This window comes from Pseudorca crassidens, chromosome 15 (assembly GCF_039906515.1).
Source record: "Pseudorca crassidens isolate mPseCra1 chromosome 15, mPseCra1.hap1, whole genome shotgun sequence".
In the NCBI taxonomy this organism is placed as follows: Eukaryota; Metazoa; Chordata; class Mammalia; order Artiodactyla; family Delphinidae; genus Pseudorca; species Pseudorca crassidens.
Window position 1 is genome coordinate 34478011 of NC_090310.1, and position 26002 is coordinate 34504012.

The window sequence follows — 26002 nt, forward strand, 5'->3', positions numbered from 1 at the left end:
TCACTATTCAATCAATATTAATTGCACACCTACCAAGTACATGCACTATATTAGACCTTATGGCAGGGAGCTTAAGAGTCAAAGGTATACAAGAATCCAGGGACCCTATGCTCCGGAAGCTTACAGTCTACAGAGGAATAAAACATATGAACAGTCAATTGTAAACAGTGTAATAAGTACTGTGGGAGACACAGGAGAAACCCATCTCAAACTTGGGAAGTCACATGGTGACTTGGAGGAAGTGGCATATACTTCCTGGAGGAAGTGGCATATGCCTCCTGGAATAAGTGACCTATGAATTGAGAATTTAAGGATAAGGAAGAGTTAGTAGGCAAAGTGTGCATCTGGAGGGGATAAGAGAAGAGAGATTGTTAGGCCAATGAAACAGCCTATGCAAATACCCAGAAGAAAGAGAATGAATGTATTCATTTAAATAATAAATATTTATCATCCATTTACATAAGTACTGTTTTAGATGCTTGGAATAGAGCAGGGAACAAGACAGATAAGATTCCCAAATTCACTAGCCTTTCATTCTAGGCAGGGAGAGGCAGACAATAAACAAACACGGTCATCCAGACACAAATAGATCCTGTTAAGAAAGGCACAAGTGGGGAACGGGCAGAATGAAAGTTCAGGGAAGATGCGAGCTGGGAGAGGCAGGCAGGGCTAGTCTACACAGAGCCATATCAGGGAGCTGGGCTTCCTGCTAACAGCAATATAAGAGGATGAATCACCGCTGAAGAGGTCTGGAGTTGTGCAAGACAGCGTGGTGAGTAGCAAGAACGAGATTCAAAGTCAAGGGGGAATTTTCCTTCCTAGGATGAGAAAGTCCGTAGTTTATTTATATACCAAGAGGAAAAAGGAAGTAGAAGACTGATAGAGCAACTTCCAGGAGAAGGGAGATCACAGGTGGAAGGGTCCCTTTAAAACGAAGAATCAGATCAGGTTCAAAGAACAAGGTGTAGACCACCCTTCCCTGCCCCCAATGACCAAGCCCCGACCCTGCTGGGACCTCTCAGTGTGTGTTTCATTTACCTGCAGAAACTCTGTGGCTTTGTTTTTCTTGTTTTAAGACTACACAAATAAGCCTGTTTCCTGATTTATTATCCCACCAGCTGCCATATTTCAGATTTGAGGATCAAAGCCGTACTAGATTACAAACGGAATGGCTTCTAAATCAAAGTTTACTATGGCCCTTAAGATGCACCTAATGGAGTTTATAAATCAAAAAATATTCAAACTGTGCCTAAACATCCCAGAACCAGAATAGGACCAGAACACTGTGACCCTAATCAATAAGTCTTGGGCCCAGGTGTGCAAAGCATCCTAGGTAGGTCTGAGGAGGGTAGGCCCGTGGACTGTGCATTGTAACAAATTCTCCAGGTGTCTCTTTCATATACTGATGTTTCAGAACTCCTCTCTAGAAGTCTAATACCTTTGCACTCTCATTACTGCACCTCAAATGGAGTATAAATTATATGGCTTGTGTGAACTGGGGACTTTGGCCAGAGAGCTACAAAGACTGACCCTTTCCACTCCAAGGGGGACAACAGTCTCAGAGTCCCACCCCACACACTGCTAAGTGAGCCTAAGATGATGCAGGATAAGAGCCATGGAGCTTGCCCAAGAGCAAGGCCTTTCTCAATGGCCATGTTCAGAATCTCGGGGACAAGGGAAGGGAGGGGACCAATTCCACTCCGGTTGTGTATATTGTACCAGTCCCTTTATAAAGATCTTAAGAGCTTCTCTGGTCACAGGGTAGTTTACAAAGGCTATAGATCTTCAAATGGCATTTCTTAGATCAACAGTGTGTGATACCTCAGGGCCTTTGCACATTCTTCCCCGTCAATCTTTCTCCTATATGTCATAGGCAGTCTCCTTCTCATGCTTTGGTTATCAACTAAAAGTTGCCTTATTGGAGCATCCCTCCCTGTCCTCCACCAGATCCAGCCCTCCCACTATTCCTTACTGCAGTACCCCACTTATTCATTCATTTCAGGTACCACAATGCATAACTGTTCATTGTCTTGTTTGTTTACCAGCTTGTTATCTATCTCTAAGCTCCATGAGGCCAAAAAGGCCCATCTGCCTTCCTTACCATTATAATATCTGTGCCAGACACATGACAGAAACTCAAAAATCTTTTAGAAAATTTCAAAAATTCAGAAAAATTTGGGAAATTCCAGCTTAAACAAAGCCTAACAAGTTTCTTGCCTGTAGGAATCCTCAGAAACTTCAAATACTATTGATAATATGAGTTGTGTGTCAACAGGAGGGGAATAAATATAGTATGCAGTGTGTCTCAAACTCATTTGGCCACAGAACATTTCTTTACCATGACATTTTTCTTTCCTTAGAACATCTTGTGCAACTAATGTCCCAAGGAACACTCTTCGGGAAACATTGCTTTAAGATTATCAGTATGTGAGGTGCTTGAACACTGAGGCTTGGAACGTAAGCCCAGGAGGGGCGGGGCTGGCATCCTCTCCCAGCACCACCAGCCGCCCCGGTAAATGTCTCCCTTCAAATATGCAGGCAGCCAACCTGGAAAGCTGTCACTTCCTACTTACTAACAAGCAGAAAACATTTTTTTAAGCTTTAGAAAAAAAGGGGAAAAAAAGATAAATAGTTTCCCATTCTCTGAACTAATGTCAAATGACCTGGAAACGTTGCCGCTGGGAGCTGAAGCCATAGAACAAAGTAGCATTTCATCTTCCTTGTCTGACAGCTCAATTTCAGCAGCTACCAGGGAGGGTGGGCAAGCCCCCACCGCAGCCAGTCACGAATGTCACCGTTTACACTGTGATCCCTTTGATAACACTCTCTGTAGATGGCAGGCTTGGAATTATTCTTCAGGCAAAACAAACCCTGCATTAATATGATGAGGACCCTCTGCAGACTCTACCAACACAACCACAAGAGGGAAATGTGTTCTTTAACTAACATGTGTTCATTCTTCCCTGATATAAATTCTAAAACTCTGGCTTAGGCATAAATCATAGGAGCAGAATAGAAGGAGGGGGTCTTTCTAAGGAATACACTTGGTCAAAAGCTTCCCAATCCTCAACTGTTACTTCAAAAAGAGCTACAACTAGGAGCCTGCCTCCACTGCACTGAAAAGGTACAATGTTATAAAATAATTTTGTTATAAAAACTTGAGACCCCTCCGTGTATCATTTGTATACAGCCCTCTGCCTCCAACGCAAGTCTCAAACCATGGGGATCAGCTTGCCTTGGCCACCACCAGCCTCTTGGCTACAGAAGGGGGATGAAGTTGACTCAAGGGTAAGATCTCCATCTACCAGGGGTCACATTGTGCATTTAAGGGGGGCTTTCCTCAACCCCATCCTATATGTACTTCCACTGAGCTGGGCTGATTTCATGCTATGGGTCCTGCTGTATGGATTCATTACCAATGTGCCCAACACAAAAAAAGGAAGGACCCAACAGAAGCCAGTAGTACCTTCAGGGTGGCTCTTCATCTATATCCTACGTGTTCACTCCCATATTACTAAGCCAGCACTTTCTTAACTACAAACCATTGTTCCCCTCCAACCAATATTCTGAGGCATAAAATGTCTTTATAAAGACACTTTGGGGATCCCTCTGTACCCTCTATTGTTTAAATAGTAATAAAATCTCAGATCCAAAGTATTTCTGGAGATTTACTTATTTTCCTCATTTACCCATCATCCATCCAGCCAGCCAGCCAGCCAGCCAGCCAGCATCCAGCACCCATATGCCTGCCCAGCATTGTTCTACATACTGTTCTATCCAAGACCCATCTCCAAGCCATACCCCCCTCCATGAGCTCCTGAAATTGTAAATTAGATATATCATTTTACCAACAGAATTGGAGGAGATTTTATTGGCCAGCAAATGAAACCCCCTGTCATGGACAGCATGTCCCAGGGCAAGCCCAACCCCAGAGAGACCTATGTAAATAGGCAACAAGCTCCAGAATTACACTAACTTTCAAACTCCTTTCTATTAATTCTATTCTGTCCATTGAATTGAAACCACCACATCCACAGTGAGGGAGATGGGGGCAGCTGGTGAAGGGGTGGGCAGTATTCCCCACAGACCCAGGGAAGAGGGGCTCCTACACTATGCCTGAGCTTTAGAAAGCCCACAGGTCACAAACACACAAAATAGTAAATTACATGTCAATTATCTCTCAATGAGAAAAAAATAAAACTAAGAGTTAAAAGATGGACACCCCAAAATAAATTTATTAAAGAAACGTGGGCACTTCTATCTTCCAAGATTTGGTTGTCGGGCTGGCCCAGCACAATCTGGGACCATAAACATCCACTCTTAAGATGAACACTGTTCAAGGGAACTACATCTCTGCACCATGTCCACAAAATAGCTGTTGTTGAATTTTCAGCATGGGGAAGGAAAGTGCTTGTTGGAGAAAGTCACTTGCCTTTGAGATGGAGTTAAAGCTCCAGAGGCAGTTGCTTACCCAAAACCAGAAGGGAAGCCACTTTCAGCATTCAAGAGTTCAGAGGGGAAAGTTAGGCAAGGTTGGCAAGAGAAAGTGCCCAGCAAGTAAGGACCAGGGGGTGGGTATTTAGGAATGTACTTTAACCCAGGGGTGTTTCCACAACTGATGGCCCACATCAGCTCTCTGAGCTTTTAATATAGTTTAGTTCTGAGGCCACAGGCCAGAAACAAGATACCCACTGGGGTCCTTCTCATGGCCTAACCATTCCTTGCTCTGCAGCTGTGGTGTCCAAGAGCCTATACATGGATGTAACATTTTCTGGAAGGACCAGCCGTTTATTCTGAAATAATGTCAGCCTCATGCATTCGGTGTAACTAAGCCCTTTGAAAATAAAGTTCCCTAATTTTTTTGTAATGAAGGGATGCATTTTTATTGTTATTGATAATTTTGTTTAAGATTGTTTTGATGTGGACCATTTTTAAATTCTTTATTGAATTTGTTACAATATTGCTTCTGTTTTATGTTTTGGTATTTTGGCCACGAGGCATGTGGGATCTTAGCTCCCAACCAGGGATCAAACCCACACCCCCAGCATTGGAAGGCAAAATCTTAACCACTGGACCACGAGGTAAGTCCCGTTACTGATAATTTTTAAATATTTATGTCTTCATTGGGAAACACAAAACATCATTTATCTGACTGTCCTACCAGAATATGAACTCCACAGGGATAGAAATTTTTGTCTGCTTTATTTGCTAATGTATTCAAAGTGCCTAGAATGGTACCTGGTACACAGTTGGTGCTCAATGTATCAATAATTTTTTTTATTCGTTTGGCAATAGTAGGTCAGTGACTTCAACATTTTTTAAATGATACCAATCTAAAATAACGTCTGGGAATAACATCAGGTCAACTCACGGTAGCTACCAGAAGAATGAGCTGCCCCTTCTGGCCCCTCCCATGTAGCAACACTGGCAGGGCAGACAAGGAAGCATTGCTCACAGACTCTCGGCTTATGAACAGCAAAACGAAGGGCAGATGCCACAATTCAGTGCTCTTGAGATCTTAAGGCTCAGTCCTACCCTCAAGCCTTTCCCATGTAAACTCAGTCACTGGTCTCTGCCAACACTCCTTTCAAATGCTCCTGCACACAGCCCCTCCCTCACCGTGACACAGTGAGGTCTGCAATAACGCTTGTTTTGAAAATGTGAATTTGTTCCAATGCAACTGATCCATTAGGGAACAATTTGAGCATAACACATATTTTGCATTTGCTCATGCATGATTTTGTCTGTGAGAGAAACACGAGGTAAACGTAGAAAGCTGTAATCAGCTGAACTGAGGCACTTCGAAGTATGCAAAACAGGTATGTGCACACACACTTACACACACACACACAAACTCAAACATGAAGGAGCTACCTCAGTTCACTGCCTGTGTTAGGAGCCACACCTATCCACACCTGGGTTACAACATTGCCTCCAATTTCAGACAACCGTGCTTTCACCATCAGTAACTTGCAAACTACACTGCTTCCAATGCCCACTTCCAACAAAACTGCACATCTTTTTTCAAGGTAAAGTGTGATACTTATTGTAGTCTATGTATACTTCTTAACCATTTAACATGTATAAAACTGTGCTACTGTTTTTATTAGGTTTCCACCTTTTTTAATGTCTCACTGACAAAGTTTTTGAACGATGTGCTTCAACACAGTTCTACTGTGCAACTCTATACAGCACAATGACTTTTAGGAGCACACATGTCACGTGACAGCAGAACTGACTGTATCATCTTCCAGTTATCACTTCTGCATCTCTAAGCATCTTGGCAGCTAAGTCACCTCTTCTACCAAAGTATTTCCAAGTATTCATAACCAGTAAGTGTAACTTTATTTTTTTTTACTTCATTTTTTTATTTTTATTTTTTTAACATCTTTATTGGAGTATATTGCTTTACAATGTCGTGTTAGTTTCTGCTGTATAACAAAGTGAATCAGCTATACGTCTACATATATCCCCATATACCCTCCCTCTGGCGTCTTCCTCCCACCCCCCCATCCCACCCCTCTAGGTGGTCACAAAGCACTGAGCTGATCTCCCTGTGCTATGCGGCTGCTTCCCACTAGCTATCTATTTTACATTTGGTAGTGTATATATGTCAATGCTACTCTCTCACTTCGTCCCAGCTTACCCTTCCCTCTCCCCGTGTCCTCAAGTCCATTCTCTACGTTTGCATCTTTATTCCTGTCCTACCCCTAGGTTCTTCAGAACCTTTTTATTTTTTTTAGATTCCATATATATGTGTTAGCATACGGTATTTGTTTTTCTCTTTCTGACTTACTTCACTCTGTATGACAGACTCTAGGTCCATCCACCTCACTACAAATAACTCAATTTCGTTTCTTTTTATGGCTGAGTAATATTCCATATATATGTGCCACATCTTCTTTATCCATTCATCTGTTGATGGACACTTAGGTTGCTTCCGTGTCCTGGCTATTGTAAATAATGCTGCAGTGAACACTGTGGTACATTACTCTTTTTGAATTATGGTTTTCTCAGGGATAGAACCACCTACAAGAGATATTTCTTACACCTATTATCTAAATTCTGATACAGTAAAATTTCCTTCTGATCAGTATTACCCATCAGACCGTGGTTATGGGGGTGACCATAAGCAAACCAGGTTACCAGCAGAGAGGGCAGAGTCTACCCCAGAAAGGTCAAATGGTCAAGCTCAGAGAATGTGACAATGAGTAGAGATGTTAGGGGCTGGAAAGATGGGGCTCCTGGCTCTCCCAAACACTGATCGCATTTCAGTTCCTTCTCAACAATTTCTCCACTTGCTTATGGCCACCCCAGGGACAACCCACCCACGATGTGCAGACAGAGGAGAAAGCAAACACATTCAAATTAATCCTCGAATGCTGGGTTCCTTCAAGAGCATCTCCCTTTTCAGGAGAGGATCTACATATCAATGCTTTGAGACCAGCACAGAGCTCTTTCAGAATCCGTTGTAAATGAAATCACCCTCGATTTGCTATCAATAAGAGACAATTTTCAGAAACAGCAAAGAGAAGATGTACAATGTGGAGGGCATTTCATCTGGCAAAAGCACCCATGTGGCACCTCCACCTTCTTCCTGGCTGATTCTCACCTGATCCCTGATATCAGGTAAGAATCGGTGTTTTCACTGACAGAGGGCTTAATTTAGTATTCAAGTGTACAACTTGGAAAGATTATATATATATATATATATATATATATATCCTTGAAAGCATCACCACATTCAAGACCGTGCCATATTCATCAGCCCCAAAAGTTTCCTTGTGCCCTGTTGTAATCCCTCCCTCCCACCCTTTCCCACCCCCCACCCTGGGCAACCAGTGATCTGCTTTCTGTCCCTACAGATTAGTTTGCATTTTTTAGAATTCATATAAATGGGATCATATAGTAAGGAGTCTTTTTCATCTGGTGTCCTTCACTCAGCACAAAGCTTTTCAGACTCATCCATGTCACTGCTCGTATAAATAGTTCATTCCTTTTTACTGCACAATAGTATTGCATTAGATGCATGTGCCACAAACGTTTCTTCTCCCCCACCTTTTGACAGACATTTGGGTTGTTTCCAGGTTTTGGTGATTACAAATAAAATCGTCATGAACATTCATGCATATGTCTTTGAGATATGCTTTCCTTTCTCTTGGGTAAGTACCTAGGAGTGGAATGGCTAGATCACATGGTAGGTGTATGTTAAATTAAAAAACTTCCAAACTGTTTTCCAAAGTGGTTACATCCTATGACACCGCCCCCAGGAGCATATGAGAATTCCAGGTTCTCCCCATCCTTGTCAACACTTGGTGTGGTCAGTGTTTTTAATTTTAGTCATCCTACTAGATGTAGAGTGGTATTACATGGTGGTTTTAATTTGTATTTCCCTAATAATTGATGATGCTGAAAACCTTTTCATGTGATAATTTGCCATTTATACCTAACTTGGAGAAGTCTCTGTCAAAATATTTTATCATTGTTTTATTACATGTTTTATTATTCAGTTTTGAGAGTTTTTATAAATTCTGGATACAAGTCCTTTATCAGATATACAATTTGCAAATATTTTCTGCCAGTCTGTGGCTTGTCATTGTCTTAACAGTGTTTTTCAAAAAGCAGAGTTTTAAATTTTAAGTTTAATTTATCAATTTTTTATGGGTCATGCTTTTTTTGGTGTCACATCTATGGAATCTTTGCCCAATCTATGTCTAAATCATATAGATTTTTCTCTTATAGTGTCTTCTAGAAGGTTCATAGATTTAAGTTTCACATTGGGATGTAAAATACGTTTTCAGTTAATTTTTGTATATACTGCAAGGTATAGTTTGGAGTTCATTTGTTTACATGTGGATATCCAATTGTTCCAACCCCTTTTGTTGAAAAGACTGTTCTTTCTCTTTACTATTCCACTGATCTAATTATCTGTCTTGATGCCAATACTACACTGTTGATTACTATAGCTTCATAATAAATCTTGAAATCAGGTAATGTTAGCCAACCAAGTTTGTTCTTTTTTTTCAAAGTTTAGCTATTCTGTCTTTCATTTTACATACAAATTTCAGAAACAGTTGCCAATTTCTACCCCAAAACCTACAAAACCTGTTGAGATTGTGATTTGGATTGCATTGAATCTATAGACCAATTTGGGAGAACTGACACCTTAAAAATAACATCTGTCCATTTATTTAGGTCTTCATTAATTTCTCTCATAAATGTTTTATAGTTTTTCAGTGTACAGATCTGATACAAATTTAGGCAAATTTATCAATAAGTTTCTGTATTCTTTGATGCTACTGTAGGTGGTATCCTTTACCTCAATTTCCAATTGTTCAATTCTAGCATATAGAAATACAATTGCTTTTTGTATAATGATCTTGTTGTTGTGCAATCTTGCTAAAATCATGTATTTGTTCTGCTAGATTTTTTTGTAGATCTCATTGGATTTTCTACATGTTGCCTGCAAACAAACAGATTTATTTCTTCGTTTCCAATCCTGGTGTCTTTTATTTATTTCTCTTATCTTACTGTAGTGACTTATTCCACAGTAGTATTGAAAGCAGACATCCTTGACTCGTTCCTGATCTTAGGCGGAAAGCATTCAGTCTTTCACTATTAAGTATGATGTTAGCTGGAAGTTTTTCATAAATGCCTTTTATCAGGTTGAAGAAATTCTCTTCTATTCCTAATTTGTTGAGGATTTTTTAAAATCATAAATAGATATTAGATTCTCGCAAATATTTTTTTCTGTGTCCATTGACATGATATGTTTCAACATTTTGTTTCTTAACATGCTGAATTACATTGAGTAACTTTTGCACGTTAAACCAACAGACCATAACCTAGCATACTCTAGCCACTCCTGACTATGATGCATTATCCTTTTAATACATTGTTGAATTAGGTTTGCTAAAATTTTGTTTAAAATATTTGCCTCTATATACATGAGGGACATTGGTCTGTAGTTTCCTTTCTTGTATGTTTTGATATCAGGGTAATTTTGGCCTCATAAAATAAATTAGTAAATATTCTCTCCTCTTCAATTTTCTGAAAGAGTTTGTGTAGATTTGGTACTATTTCTTCCTATAATATTTGTTAGAATTTAATAGTAAAGCCAGCTGTAACTGGAGTTTTCTTTGTGGGAAGATTTTTAACTACAAATTTAATTTTTAAAAATAGGTAAATGTAGTTTTGATTTGCATTTCTCTAATGATTAGTGATGTTGAGCATCCTTTCATGTGTTTGTTGGCAATCTGTATATCTTCTTTGGAGAAACGTCTATTTAGGTCTTCTGCCCATTTTTGGATTGGGTTGTGTGTTCTTTTGATATTGAGCTGCTTGTATATTTTGGAGATTAATTCTTTGTCAGTTGCTTCATTTGCAGATATTTTCTCCCATTCTGAAGGTTGTCGTTTGGTCTTGTTTATGGTTTCCTTTGCTGTGCAAAAGCTTTTAAATTTCATTAGGTCCTATTTGTTTATTTTTGTTTTTATTTCCATTTCTCTAGGAGGTGGGTGGAAAATGAACTTGCTGTGATTTATGTCATAGAGCGTTCTGCCTATGTTTTCCTCTAAGAGTTTTATAGTGTCTGGCCTGACATTTAGGTCTTTAATCCATTTTGAGTTTATTTTTGTGTGTGGTGTTAGGGAGTGCAAATCAAAACTACAGTGAGGTATCACTTCACCCTGATCAGAATGGCCATCATCAAAAAATCTACAAACAATAAATGCTAGTGAGGGTGTGGAGAAAAGGGGTTGGTGGGAATGTAAATTGATACAGCCACTATGGAGAACAGTATGGAGGTTCCTTAAAAAACTAAAAATAGAACTACCATACGACCCAGCAATCCCACTACTGGGCATATACCCTGAGAAAACCATAATTCAAAAAGAGTCATGTACCACAATGTTCATTGCAGCACTGTTTACAATAGCCAGGACATGGAAGCAACCTAAGTGTCCATTGACATATGAATGGATAAAGAAGATGTGGCACATATATACAATGGAATATTACTCAGCCATAAAAAGAAACGAAATTGAGTTATTTGTAGTGAGGTGGATGGACCTAGAGTCGGTCATACAGAGTGAAGTAAGTCAGAAAGAGAAAAACAAATACCGTATGCTAACACATACATATGGTATCTAAAAAAAAAAAAAAGGGTTCTGAAGAACCTAGGAGCAGGACAGAAATAAAGACGCAGACATAGAGAACGGACTTGAGGACACGGGGAGAGGGAAGGGTAAGCTGGGACAAAGTGAGAGAGTGGCATTGACATATATACACTACCAAATATAAAATAGATAGCTACTGGGAAGCAGTTGCATAGCACAGGGAGATCTGCTCCATGCTCTGTGACCACCTAGAGGGGTGGGATAGGGAGAGTGGGAGGGAGACGCAAGAGGGAGGGTATATGGGGATATATGTAGACGTATAGCTGATTCACTTTGTTACACAGCAGAAAGTAACACAACATTGTAAAGCAATTATACTCCGATAAAGATGTTTTAAAAAATAGGTAAACAATTGATCCAGTTATCTATTTCTTCTTGAGTGAGCTTTGATGGTTTGTGTCTTTCAAGGAATTTGTCCATTTCATCTGTGTTGTTAAACTTATGTGAATAAAATTGTTAATAATATTCTCTCATTATTTTTTTATTATCTAAAGAAACTGTAGTACTGTCACCTCTCCTAATGTTGCTAATTGGGATTTTTTTGTCTTGACCACTATGGCTAGATGTTTCTTAACTCACTCATCTTGTTAAAGAACCAGCTTTTGATTTCACTGAGCTTCTCTATCATTTTTCTGTTTTTCATTTCATTGCTTTGATGTTTATTATTTTCTTTCCTTTGCTTACTTTGGGTTTAATTTGCTCTTCTCTTTCTAGTTTCTTAAGATCAAATTTGAGACCTTTCTTCTTGCCCAATATACACATTTACTGCTATAAATTCCCCACCCCAGGACTTCCCTGGTGGTCCAGTGATAAAGAATTCGCCTTCCAATGCAGGGGACGCAGATTCGATCCCTGGTTGGGAACTGAGATGCCGCAGGGCAACTAAGCCCGAGCACCACAACTACTGAGCTCACATGCCTCAACTAGAGAGCATGTGTGCTGCAAACTACAGAGCCCACGCACCCTGGAGTCCAAGCACCACAACTAGAGAGAAGCCCGCATGCCACGACAAAAAAAAGATCCCGCATGCTACAACAAAGACCCAATGAAGCCAAAAAGAAAAAAAGAAGAAAAAATTCCCTGCCCCAAGTACCTCTTTAGAAGAATATCACAAAATTTTGATTTGTCATATTTTCAGTTTCACTCTGTTCAAAATACTCTATTATTTCCCTTTTGATGTCTTTTTCCATCCATTGATTATTTAGAATGTGTTATTTAGTATCCAAAATCTTAGACATCTTGCAGAGCTCCTTCTGTTGTCGATTTCTAATTTAATTCCATTGTGACCAAAGAACATTCTTTGTGTAACTTGAATCCTTTCAAATCTACTGAGACTGGTTTTATGGTCCAGAATATAATCTACTTTATTAACTCTTCTATGTGCTCTTGCAAAGGATGTGTATTCTGTTGTTGCTGCATAGAGAATTCTACAAGAGTCAATTAGGTCAAGTTGGTTGGTTATGCTGTTCAGGTCTTTTATATTCTTACTGATCTTCTGTCTACTCGTTGTATCAATTGTTGTGAGGGGTGTATTGACATATACTAATGTAATTATGAATTTGACTGTTTCTTGCAGTTATATCAGCTTTGGTCCATGTCTCCTTACACTTATATCAGTTTTGCATCATGCATTTTAATCTCTGTTATGTGGGGCATAAAAATTTAATATTCTTATGTCCTCCTGATGAAATGAGCCCGTCATTTTTAAAAAGCCTTCTTCGTACCTGATAATAATCAACACTCTGAAATCTACTTTGTCTGATGTTAATATAATCACTTTGGCTTTATTTGTTATTGTTAGCATTCTGTATCTTTTTCTATCCTTTTACTTTTATTCTATTTGTATCTTAATATTCAAAGTATGTTTCTTATAGAACACATATAGTTTGATATTGACTTTTAATTGGGGTGTTTTGGGTCATTTACATTTATTGTGATTACTGATATGGTTACTTCAGGTCTACCAGCTTGCCACTTGTTTTTTACTTGTTACATCTGTTCTTTGTTCACTTTCCTTTTTTTTGTGACTTCATTTTCCACCAAAAATACTTTGATTATTTCTAATGATTCCATTTTATCTTCTTTGTTGGCCTATCCACTATAACTCTTTGATGTTTTTATTTTAGTGGTTGATTCAATGTTTATAATATACTCCTTTAATTTATAGCAGTCTGCTTTCACGTGACATTATATCACTTCATATATACGATGGAAACCTATGACTAGCATACTTCCATTTCTCTCCTCCTAGCCCTCGTGTTATTCCTGTCATACATTATACGCTTACATGTATTATAATCACCACATCATGCTGTTGTTATGTTTACTTAAACACTCAAACGTATTCATTCATTTATTTATTTATTCAGCTGTGCCAGACCTTAGCTGCGGCGCTTGGGATCTTTAGTTGTGCCACTTGGGACATTTATTTATTTATGTTTTCTGAATTGTCAAATTTATTTATATATTTTTTAATTTTTAAATTTAATTTTATTTATTTTTTTATACAGCAGGTTCTCATTGGTTATCTAATTTATACATATTAGTGTATATATGTCAATCCCAATCTCCCAATTCATACCACCACCACCACCCCTCCTACTACTTTGCCCCCTTGGTGTCCATTTGTTCTCTACATCTGTGTCTCTATTTCTGCCTTGCAAACTGGTTCACCTGTACCATTTTTCTAGATTCCATATATATGCGTTAATATACGATATTTGCTTTTCTCTTTCTGACTTACTTCACTCTGTATGACACTCTCTAGATCAATCCACATCTCTACAAATGACTCAATTTCATTCCTTTTTATGGCTGAGTAATATTCCATTGTATATATATACCACATCTTCTTTATCCATCCGTCAATGGGCATTTAGGTTGCTTCCATGACCTGGCTACTGTAAATAGTCCTGCAATGAACACTGGGGTGCATGTGTCTTTTTGAATTATGGTTTTCTCTGGGTATATGCCCAGTAGTGGGATTGCTGGGTCATATGGTAATTCTATTTTTAGTTTTTTAAGGAACCTCCATACTGTTCTCCATAGTGGCTGTATCAACTTACATTCCCACCAACAGTGCAAGAGAGTTCCTTTCACTCCACACCCACTCCAGCATTTGTTGTTTGTAGATTTTCTGATGATGCCCATTCTAACTGCTGTGAGGTGATACCTCATTGTACTTTTGATTTGCATTTCTCTAATAATTAGTGATGTTGAGCAGCTTTTCATATGCTTCTTGGCCATACGTATGTATTCTATGGAGAAATGCCTATTTAGGTCTTCTGCCCATTTTTATATGGGGTTGTTGATTCTTTCAATATTGAACTGCATGTGCTGTTTATATATTTCGGAGATTAATCCTTTGTCTGTTGATTTGTTTGCAAATATTTTCTACTATTCTGAGGGCTGTCTTTTCATCTTGTTTGTAGTTTCCTTTGCTGTGCAAAAGCTTTTAAGTTTCAATAGGTCCCATTTGTTTATTTTTGTTTTTATTTCCATTAGTCTAGGAGGTGGATCAAAAAAGACCTTGCTATGATTTATGTCAAATAGTGTTCTTCCTATGTTTTCCTCTAAGAGTTTTATAGTGTCTGGTCTTACATTTAGGTCTCTAATCCATTTTGAGTTTATTTTTGTGTATGGTATTAGGCAGAGTTCTAATTTCATTCTTTTACATGTAGCTGTCCAGTTTTCCCAGCACCACTTATTGAAGAGATTGTCTTTTCTCAATTGTATATCCTTGCCTCCTTTGTCATAGATAAGTTGACCATAGGTACGTGGGTTTATCTCTGAGATTTCTATCCTGTTCCATTGATCTATATTTCTGTTTTTGTGCCAGTACCATATTTTCTTAATTACTGTAGCTTTGTAGTATAGGCTGAAGTCAGGGAGACTGATTCCTCCAGCTCCGTTTTTCTCAGTGGCTCAAGACTGCTTTGGCTATTCAGGGGGTTTTTGTGTATCCATACAAATTTTAAGATTCTTTGTTCTAGTTCTGTAAAAAATGCCGTTGGTAATTTGATAGGGACTGCATTGAATCTGTAGATTGTTTTGAGTAGTATAGTCATTTTCACAGTGTTGATTCTTCCAATCCAAGAACATGGTATATATCTCTCCATCTGTTTGTGTCATCTTTCATTTCTTTCATCAGTGTCTTATAACTTTCTGAGTACAGGTCTTTTACCTCTTTAGGTAGGTTTATTCCTAGGTATTTTATTCTTTTTGTTGCAATGGTGAATGGGGTTGTTTCCTTAATTTCTCTTTCTGATCTTTCGTTGTTACTGTATAGGATTGCAAGAGATTTCTGTGCTTTAATTTTGTATCCTGCAACTTTACCAAATTCATTGATTAGCTCTAGTATTTTTCTGGTGGCATCTTTAGGATTCTCTATGTATAGTATCATGTCATTTGCAAACAGTAACAGTTTTACTTCTTCTTTTACAATTTGGATTCTTTGCTTTCTTTTTCTTCTCTTATTGCTGTGGCTAGGACTTCCAAAACTATGTTGAATAATAGTGGTGAGAGTGGACATCCTTGTCTTCTTCCTGATCTTAGAGGAAATGCTTTCAGTTTTTCATCACTGAGAATGATCTTTCCTGTGAGTTTGTCATATATGGCCTTTACTGTGTTGAGGTAGGTTTCCTCTATGCCCACTTTCTAGGGAGGCTGAATTTTGTCAAAAGCTTTTTCTGCATCTATTGAGAAGATTTTTATTCTTCAATTTGTTAATATGGTGTATCACATTGATTTATTTGCATATATTGAAGAATCCTTGCATTCCTGGGATAAACCCCACTTGATCATGCTGTATGCTCCTTTTAATTTGTAGTATCTTTGTCTGGTTTTGGTATCAGGGTGATGGTGGCCTCACAGAATGAGCTTGGGAGTGTTCCTTCCTCTGCAATTTTTTGGAAGAGTTTGAGAAGGATGGGTGTTAGCTCTTCTCTAATGTTTGATAGAATTCACCTGTGAAGCTGTCTGGTCCTGGACTTTTGTTTGTTGGAAGATTTTTAATCACAGTTTCAGTTTCATTACTTGTGATTGGTCTGTTCATATTTTCTATTTCTTCCTGGTTCAGTCATGGAAGGTTATACCTTCCTATGAATTTGTCCATTTCTTCCAGGTTGTCCATTTTATTGGCATAGAGTTCTTGTAGTAGTCTCTTAGGATGCTTTGTATTTCTGTGAAGTCTGTTGTAACTTCTCTTTCTTCATTTCTAATTTTATTGATTTGAGTCCTCTCCCTCTTTTTCTTGATGAGTCTGGCTAATGATTTATCAATTTTGTTTATCTTCTCAAAGAACAAGCATTTAGTTTTATTGATCTTTGCTATTGTTTTTTGTTTGTTTCTATTTCATTTATTTCTGCTCTGATCTTTATGATTTCTTTCTTTCTGCTAACTTTGGGTTTTGTTTGTTCTTCTTTCGTTAGTTCCTTTAGGTGTAAGGTTAGATTGTTTATTTGGAATTTTTCTTTTTCTTGAGGTAGGCCTGTGTAGCTAAAAACTTCCCTCTTAGAACTGCTTTTGCTGCATCCCATAGGTTTTGGATCGTCGTGTTTTCATTGTCATCTGTCCCTAGGTATTTTTTTATTTCTTTAGTGATCTCTTGGTTATTTAGTAAAGTATTGTTTAGCCTCCATGTGTTTGTGTTTTTTACGTTTTTTTACCCTGTAATTCATTTCTAATCTCATAGCATTGTGGTCAGAAAAGATGCTTCATATGATTTTAATTTTCTTAAATTCACTGAGGCTTGATTTGTGACCCAAGATGTGATCTAGCCTGGAGAATGTTCCGTACGCACTTGAGAAGAAAGTGTTATCTGCTGTTTTTGGATGGAATGTCCTATAAATATCAATTAAATCTTTCTGGTCTATTGTGTCATTTAAAGCTTCTGTTTCCTTATTTATTGACATTTTGAATAATCTGTCCGTTGGTGTAAGTGATGTGTTAAAGTCACCCACTATTATTGTGTTACTGTCGATTTCCTCTTTTATAGCTGTTAGCAGTTGCCTTATGTATTGTAGTGCTCGTATGTTGGGTGCATATATATTTATAATTGTTATATCTTCCTCTTGGATTGATCCCTTGATCACTATGTAGTGTCCTTCTTTGTCTCTTGTAACATTCTTTATTTTAAAGTCTATTTTATCTGATATGAGTATTGCTACTCCAGCTTTCTTTTGGTTTCCATTTGCATGGAATATCTTCTTCCATCCTCTCACTTTCAGTCTGTATGTGTCCCTAGGTCTGATGTGGGTCTCTAGTAGACAGCATATATATGGGTCTTGCTTTTGTATCCATTCAGCAAGCCTGTGTCTTTTGGTTGGAGCATTTAATCCATTCACGTTTAAGGTAATTACTGATATGTATGTTCCTATTACCATTTTCCTAATTGTTTTGGGTTTGTTTTGGAGGTCCTTTTCTTCTCTTGTGTTTCCCACTTAGAGAAGTTCCTTTAGCATTTGTTGTAGAGCTGGTTTGTTGGTGCTGAATTCTCTTAGCTTTTGGTTGTCTGTAAAGCTTTTGATTTCTCCACTGAATCTGAGTGAGATCCTTGCTGGGTAGAGTAATCTTGGTTGTAGTTTCTTCCCTTTCATCACTTTAAGTATATCACGGCACTCCCTTCTGGCTTGTAGAGTTTCTGCTGAGAAGTCAGCTGTTAACCTTATGGGAGTTCCCTTGTATGTTATTTGTCCTTTTTCCCTTGCTGCTTTCAGTAACTTTTCTTTGTCTTTAATTTTTGCCAATTTGATTACTATGTGTCTCGGCATGTTTCTCCTTGGGTTTATCCTGTATGGGATTCTCTGCACTTCCAGGACTTGGGTGGCTATTTCCTTTCCCATGTTAGAGAAGTTTTTGACTATGATCTCTTCAAATATTTTCTCGGGTCCTTTCTCTCTCTCTTCTCCTTTTGGGACCCCTATAATGCGAATGTTGTTGCATTTAATGTTGTCCCAGAGGTCTCCTGGCTGTCTTCATTTCTTTTCATTCTTTTTTCTTTATTCTGTTCTACAGCAGTGAATTCCACCATTCTGTCTTCCAGGTCACTTACCTGTTCTTCTGCCTCACTTATCCTGCTATTGATTCCTTCTAGTGTATTTTTCATTTCAGTTATTGTATTGTTCATCTCTGTTTGTTTGTGCTTTAATTCTTCTTGATCTTTGTTAAACATTTTTGCATCTTCTCGATCTTTGCCTCCATTCTTTTTCCGAGGTCCTGGATCATGTTTACTAACATTATTTTGAATTCTTTTTCTAGAAGATTGCCTATCTCCCCTTCATTTAGTTGTTTTTCTGGGGCTTTATCTTGTTCCTTCATCTGGTACATAGCTCTCGCCTTTTCATCTTATCTGTCTTTCTGTGAATGTGGTTTTTGTTCCACAGGCTGCAGGATTGTAGTTCTTCTTGCTTCTGCTGTCTGCCCTCTGGTGGATGAGGCTATCTAAGAGGCTTGTGCAAGTTTCCTGATGGGAGGGACTGGTGGTGGGTAGAGCTGACTGTTGCTCTGGTGGGCAGAGCTCAGTAAAACTTTAATCCACTTGTGTGCTTATGGATGGGGCTGGGTTCCCTCCCAGTTGGTTGTTTGGCCTGAGGCAACCCAACACTGGAGTCTACCCGGTCTCTTTGTTGGGGCTAATGGCAGATGCTGGGAAGGCTCCCGCCAAGGAGTACTTCCCAGAACTTCTGCTGCCAGTGTCCTTGTCCTCATGGTGAGTCAGAGACACACCCCGCCTCTGCAGGAGACCCTCCAACACTAGCAGGTTATGTCTGGTTCAGTCTCTATGGGGTCACTGCTCCTTCCCCTGGGTCCCGATGCGCAAACTACTTTGTGTATGCCCTCCAAGAGTGGAGTCTCTGTTTCCCCCAGTCGTGTTGAAGTCCTGCAATCAAATCCCACTAGCCTTCAAAGTCTGATTCTCTAGGAATTCCTCCTCCCACTGCCAGACCCCCAGGTTAGGAAGACTGACGTGGGGCTCAGAACCTTCACTCCAGTGGGTGGACTTCTGTGGTATAAATGTTCTGCAGTCTGTGAGTCACCCACCCAGAGGTTATGGGATTTATTTGTGATTGCGCCTCTCCTACCATCTCATTGTGGCTTCTCCTTTGTCTTTGGATGTGGGGTATCTTTTTTGGTGAGTTCCAGTGTCTCCCTGCCAATGATTCTTCAGCAGTTAGTTGTGATTCTAGTGCTCTCGCAAGAGGGCATGAGCACACATCCTTCTACTTCGCCATCTTGAACAAATCTCGTTCTCTCCCTCAATCATTTTTTAAAGTAACTTCTGTATTATCTATGTAGTTTCCATTTCTGGTGTTTTTCATTCCTTTCTGTAGATTCCCTATTTCCATCTGGTATCATTTTCCTTCTGCCTGAAGCACTCCCTATAACATTTCTTACAGTGTGGGTGTGCTGGTGATTAATTCTTTCAGCTTTCATATGAGAAAAAAGAAGTATTTATGGCTAAGATTTTTTAAGCATAAGATTTTATGTTAGTAGTTTTTTTTACTTCAACATGTTAAATATTTTGTCATACTATCTTTTTTTACTTGCATTGTTTCTGATGAGAAATCTGCTCTCACGCTTATCTTTGGTCCTCTGCAAGTAACCTGTCTTTACTCTCTGGGTTTGAGTGCTTGATCAAGATGTGCCTTAGTGCAGTTTTCTTCATTTCTCTTGTGCATGGTATTCACTGAGTTTCTTTGGGTCTCTGGATTTATGGTTTTCTCAAACATGGAAAATTTTTGGCCACTGCCTTCAAATATGTTTTTCCTATCTCTCCCTCTTTCTCATTCCTTTAGAGACTCCAATTATAAATATATTAAATTTCTTGAAGTTGTCCCAGAGGTCACTGGTTCTGTGCTTACTTTTTTTTCCATGATGATTCTTTTTTCTGTGCTTCATTTTGGATAATTTCTATTGCTGTGTTTCATGTTCACTAATCTTGTGTATGTGTGTGTGTTCAAGGTCTAATCTGCTATTCATGCCATTCAGTGTATTTATGTCTTTGATATTATAAGTTTCTATCTCAAGAGTTTTTATTTTGGTCTCTTTTATGTCTTCCAGGTTTCTCCTTAAAATTTTTTAACTTGCCCTTATCTACTACTTCTAATCTGTGTAAGTTCTGTACTGGTTTCAGTTGATTGATTTTTCTCCTCATTTTAGATTGCATTTTTAAGATTCTTTATAACTTGCTTGGACTGAACATTTTGTATTCTTATAAATATTCTTGAACTTTGTTCTGGGATGCAGTTACTTGGAAATGGTTTGATCCCTTCCAGTCTTTCTTTTAAGATTTGTTAGATGAGACCAAAGCCATGGCTAATTATTCCCCACTACTGAGGCAGGACTCTTCTGAGTACTTCATGCAATGTCTCAACTATGAGGTTTTCTACTCTGGCTGGTGGAAACAGGCATTATTCTCAGGCATGGGTGAGCACCTGGTACCATTCCCTCTAATCCTTATGAATGGCTCTGAAAGTAATTTTCAACTGCTGGATTATGTTTCCTGGAATGGATCATTGAGCCTTCTGGGATCCTGCCTTATCATCGATTAACATGGATGGTCAAGTGTCAAATCATAGAACCTACAAAGAAATAAAGCATAACTGTGGCCTACTTACTCAAAAACTCATGAAACTAGTATTTTAAAATGACAGTTTGGCTCTCCTTGCTAAAAAATCAATGGAATTATAAAAAACAGTGGAAATGTTGGGTGGTCTTTTTATCCACTCAAAATATGTTCTTTCATTGTTTTCCTAGACTGAGATGCAAGGTGGCTATATTCAGTAAAATCAATATCTGAGTTATTAAATTGAGATGACTACAAGCATTTCATGGATTGTATGGAAGGGGAGGTGGAATTAAGCTATATAGAGTCAATTACTCCTGACAGACATTCCACATTCTGCATATGACAGTTATCATCATGTCCATAAATTTGGAATAAAACCAGCCCCCAAGAGATTTTTTCTTTGGGCAATTTGAATAAAGTCAGTATACACTGATGGCAATAGAACAATGGTGTTTATCAAAAGGTCCCTGATCTGAACAGTAATGCTTGCCGAAGAGTAAACTAAGAGAGAGGTAACCAAGTCTATCTCTTCAATTATGATTTTGTTTTAACTAAAATAGAACTCTATATTCAAATAGCGTTTAAAACAACATACATAATTAGAGCAAGATATAAAAAAAATACATAAATACCTAAGTAAATGAGATGTGTTATTCTCTAATCCATTGCTTCTCATTTCACATGTACATACTACTTAGGGATCACCTAGGGATCTTCCTAAAAATGCAGATGCAGATTCAGTAGGACCGGGATGGGTTTGAGATCTGCATTCTAACAAGTTCCCAGGCAATGCTGATGCCGCTGGCTCACAGAATCCATGATGTTAGCCCCAGAGATTCTTATACAAGAGATCTAAAATCAAACCCAGATCTCTGGATTTCTAACAAACCCTTCAGATGATTCTGATACAAGTGATCTCATGAGCCACAATCAGAGAATGCTACTCCCGTACAATTACTGTATTTCCCAGGTTTTACTACAGCACTCCTTTCACCTTCAACCAGATTTCTCCAGAGAGAAACATGCAATATTCCTCAAACCTAGTTTTGGAACGCTAAGAGTAAGTCAGTGTGCCATATGTCAAACCAACAGGAAAATAAGTAAAACTGTGGTCAAATCAGTTGGGGAAATTTTGGCTACTTAGTCCCACTCTCAATGCTTCATAATACACATCATCTCTGAAAAGTTTTGTACTATTAATAAAAGCAGTTTAACTTATTTATGCCAATTTTTTTCCCAAACTTATTTGAACATGGAATCTTCCACCTTCCTTCTCCTATATTTGGCTTACCAGCCTGCAGGCTAGAGTCAATAGTCTGGAGAACTCTATGCTCAAGGGCGTAAACAAACTGATATTTTCCAGTGCCAAATGGTGTTTAAGACCCTAGATCCTTTTGATTTAAAAAAAAGGCTTTTGCTTCCTCTTTATTCCTGTTCAGTACTCTTGATTTTCTACATCTTCATCCTTACTTATGTCTGTGCTTTAGAACAATAATTGCCCTCCAGTCAAGATGACTGGCAGAAATTAGAACAGAGAAAAATCTGTGAAGTAATGTAATACTCTGATCTTGGTTAAATGCTAAAACATACTTTTACTAATCAAAAATAATTTTACCTTTTTAAGTCAAAATCCTCCTTGAAATATGCATAAAAATGCTTATTCACCTCTTACATGTTAACTTGCTAAATTCCCTAGTGATCAAAATGAATTAAGTCCTTTTAAAAATTCCATGTCACTTTTGCAATTATAAATCCAAGTTGCAAGATCATAATGCTTAAAAAATATATGTAAGCAGAATTCAATGTTTGTTTGTTTTCACTGCCCAACATAAGAACATAATTTGGAGAGGGAAAATGGAAAAATGAAAAAGATTCTTGTAATCTCCTCATACTTGTGAATCAATGGTTTCCACCACTCCCTCAGAACAAGATTTAAAAGCAAAGAATCAGAGCTGGCTTCAGGATGGCGGAGGAGTAAGACATGGAGATCACCTTCCTCCCCACAAATACATCAAAAATACACCTACATGTGGAACAACTCCTAGAGAACACCTACTGAATGCTGGCAGAAGACCTCAGACTTCCCAAAAGGCAAGAAATTCCCCAAGTACTTGGGTAGGGCAAAAAAAGAAAAAGAAAAAACAGAGAGAAAAGAATAGGAACGGGATCTGTACCTCTGGGAGGGAGCTGTGAAGGAGGAAAGGTTTCCACACACTAGGAAGCCCTTTCACTGGCACAGACAGGGGGTGGGGGTGGGGTAAGCTTTGGAGCCACAGAGGAGAGCACAGCCACAGGGGTGCAGAGGGCAAAGTGGAGAGATTCCCGCACAGAGGATTGGTGCGGACCAGCGCTCACCAGCCTGAGAGGCTTGTCTGCTCACCCACTGGGGCAGGTGGGGGCTGGGAGCTGAGGCTCCAGCTTCGGAGGTCAAATCCCAGGGAGAGGACTGGGGTTGGCTGCATGAACACAGTCTGAAGGGGGCTAGTGCGCTACAGCTAGCCGGGAGGGAGTCCGGGGAAAAGTCTGGAATTGCCTAAGAGGCAGGTGACCATTGTTTGGGGGTGCCTGAGGACAGCGGATTCAGAGCACCACCTAAACGAACTCCAGAGACAGGCGCGAGCCGTGGCTATCAGCTCAGACACCAGAGACGGGCATGAAATGCTAAGGCTGCTAGTGCAGCCACGAAGAATCCAGTGTGCAAGCATAGGTCACTATCCACACCTCCCCTCCTGGGTGTCTGTGCAGCCTGCCACTGCCAGGGTCCTGCAATCCAGGGACAAGTTCCCCGGGAGAACACATGGCGCACCTGAGGCTGTTGCAACATCACGCTGGCCTCTGCCACCACAGGTTCGCCCTGCATTCTGTACTGCTCCCTCCCCCGGCCTGAGTGAGCCAGAGCCCCCTAATCAGCTGCTACATTAACCCTGCCCTGTCTGAGCAAAGAACAGACGCCCTCAGGTGACCTACACACAGAAGCAGGGTCAAATCCAAAGATGAACACCAGGAGCTGTGTGAACAAAGAAGAGAAAGGGAAATCTCTCCCAGAAGCCTCAGGAGCAGCGGATTAAATCTCCACAATCAACTTGATGTAGCCTGCATCTGTGAAATACCTGAATAGACAATGAATCACCCCAAAATTGAGGCAGTGGACTTCGGGAGCAACTATAGAATAGGGGTTTCCTTTCTGTGTCTAATTTGTTTCTGGTTTAATGTTTATTTTAGTTTAGTATTTAGAGCTTATTATCATTGGTAGATTTGTTTATTGATTTGGTTGCTCTCTTCCTTTTTATATATATATATATTTTTTTTTCCTTTATCTCTTTTTGTGACTGTGTATGTGTTTCTTCTCTGTGTGATTCTGTCTGTATAGCTTTGTTTTACCATTTGCCCTAGGGTTCAGTCTGTCCGGTTTTGGGGGTTTTTTTTTGTTGTTTATTTGTATAGGTTTTAGTGCTTGTTACAATTGGTGGATTTGTTTTTTGGTTTGGTTGTACTCTTGTTTCTTTCGTTTTTTTTTACTCTTTTACTTTTTTTTATTTTAATCACTTTTTTATTTTAATCACTTTATTTAACTTTATTTTTTTCTTTCTTTCTCTCTTTCTTTTTTTCTCCCTTTTCTTCTGACCCAAGTGGCTGACAGGGTCTTGGTGCTCCGGCCAGATGTCAGACCTGAACCTCTGAGATGGGTGAGCCAAGTTCAGGACATTTGTCCACCAGGGACCTCCCAGCCCCATGTAATATCAAATGGCGAAAGCTCTCACAGAGATCTCCGTCTCAATGCTAACACCCAGATCCACTCAACAACCAGCAAGCTACAGTGCTGGACACCCTATGCAAAACAACTAGCAAGACAGGAACACAACCTCACCCATTAGCAGAGAGCATGCCTAAAATCATAATCAGTTCACAGACACCCCAAAACACACCACCGGATGTGGTCTTCCCACTAGAAAGACAAGATCCAGTCTCATCCACCAGAAAAGGCACCAGTCCCTTCCATCAGGAAGCCTGCACAACCCACTGAACCAACCTTACCCACTGGGGGCAGACACCAACAACAATGAGAACTATGAACCTGCAGTTTGCAAAGAGGAGACCCCAAACACCGTAAGTTAAGCAAAATGAGAAGACAGATAAATACACAGCAGGTGAAGGAGCAAGGTAAAAACCCACTAGACAAATGAAGAGGAAATGGGCAACCTACCTGAAAAAGAATTCAGAGTAATGATAGTAAAGATGATCCAAAATCTTGGAAATAGAATGGAGAAAATACAAGAAACATTTAACAAGGACCTAGAAGAACTAAAGAGCAAACAAACTATGATGAACAACACAATAAATGAAATTAAAAATTTTCTAGAAGGAATCAATAGCAGAATAACTAAGGCAGAAGAACAGATAAGTGACCTGGAAGATAAGATAGTGGAAATAACTACCACAGAGCAGAATAAATAAAAAAGAATGAAAAGAATTGAGGACAGTCTCAGAGACTTCTGGGACAACATTAAATGCACCAACATTTGAATTATAGGGGTCCTTGAAGAAAAAGAGAAAAAGAAATGGACTGAGAAAATATTTGAAGAGATTATAGTTGAAAACATCCCTAATATGGCAAAGGAAATAGTCAATCAAGTCCAGGAAGCACAGAGAGTCCCATACAGGATAAATCCAATGAGAAACACACAAAGACACATATTAATCAAACTATCAAAAATTAAACACAAAGGAAAAATATTAAAAGCAGCAAGGGAAAAGCAACAAATACATACAAGGGAATCCCCATAAGGTTAACAGCTGATCTTTCAGCAGAAACTCTGCAAGCGAGAAGGGAGCGGCAAGACATAGTTAAAGTGATGAAAGGGAAAAACCTACAACCAAGATTACTCTGCAAAGCAAGGATCTCATTCAGATTTGACAGAGAATTAAAACCTTACAGAAAAGCAAAAGCTAAGAGAATTCAGCACCACCAAACCACCTTTACAACAAATGCTAAAGGAACTTCTCTAGGCAGGAAACACAAGAGAAGGAAAAGACCTACAATAACAAACCCAAAACAATTATGAAAATGGTAACAGGAACATACATATTGATAATTACCTTAAATGTAAATGGATTAAATGCTCCAACCAAAAGACATAGACTGGCTGAATGGATACAAAAACAAGACACATATATATGCTGTCTACAAGAGACCCACTTTGGACCTAGAGACACATACAGACTGAAAGTGAGGGGATGGAAAAAGATATTCCATGCA

General features: G+C 39.0%; 1 protein-coding gene and 1 long non-coding RNA gene across 27 annotated transcripts in view; one reads left to right on the plus strand and one right to left on the minus strand.

The window, feature by feature from the left end:
• The window catches only part of RBFOX1 (RNA binding fox-1 homolog 1), a 2180200-nt gene that overhangs the window by 1865854 nt on the left and 288344 nt on the right, over nt 1-26002 (minus strand). The window lies entirely within an intron of this gene.
• On the plus strand, nt 639-22830 carry LOC137206370 (uncharacterized). Of its 2 annotated transcripts, none has more exons than XR_010934628.1 (5): nt 639-772; nt 3191-5081; nt 6111-6332; nt 7415-7629; nt 22670-22830. It is a non-coding gene; the product is annotated as an uncharacterized lncRNA (long non-coding RNA). The 2 variants fall into 2 exon arrangements; XR_010934629.1 differs by lacking the exon at nt 22670-22830 and adding an exon at nt 8088-8159.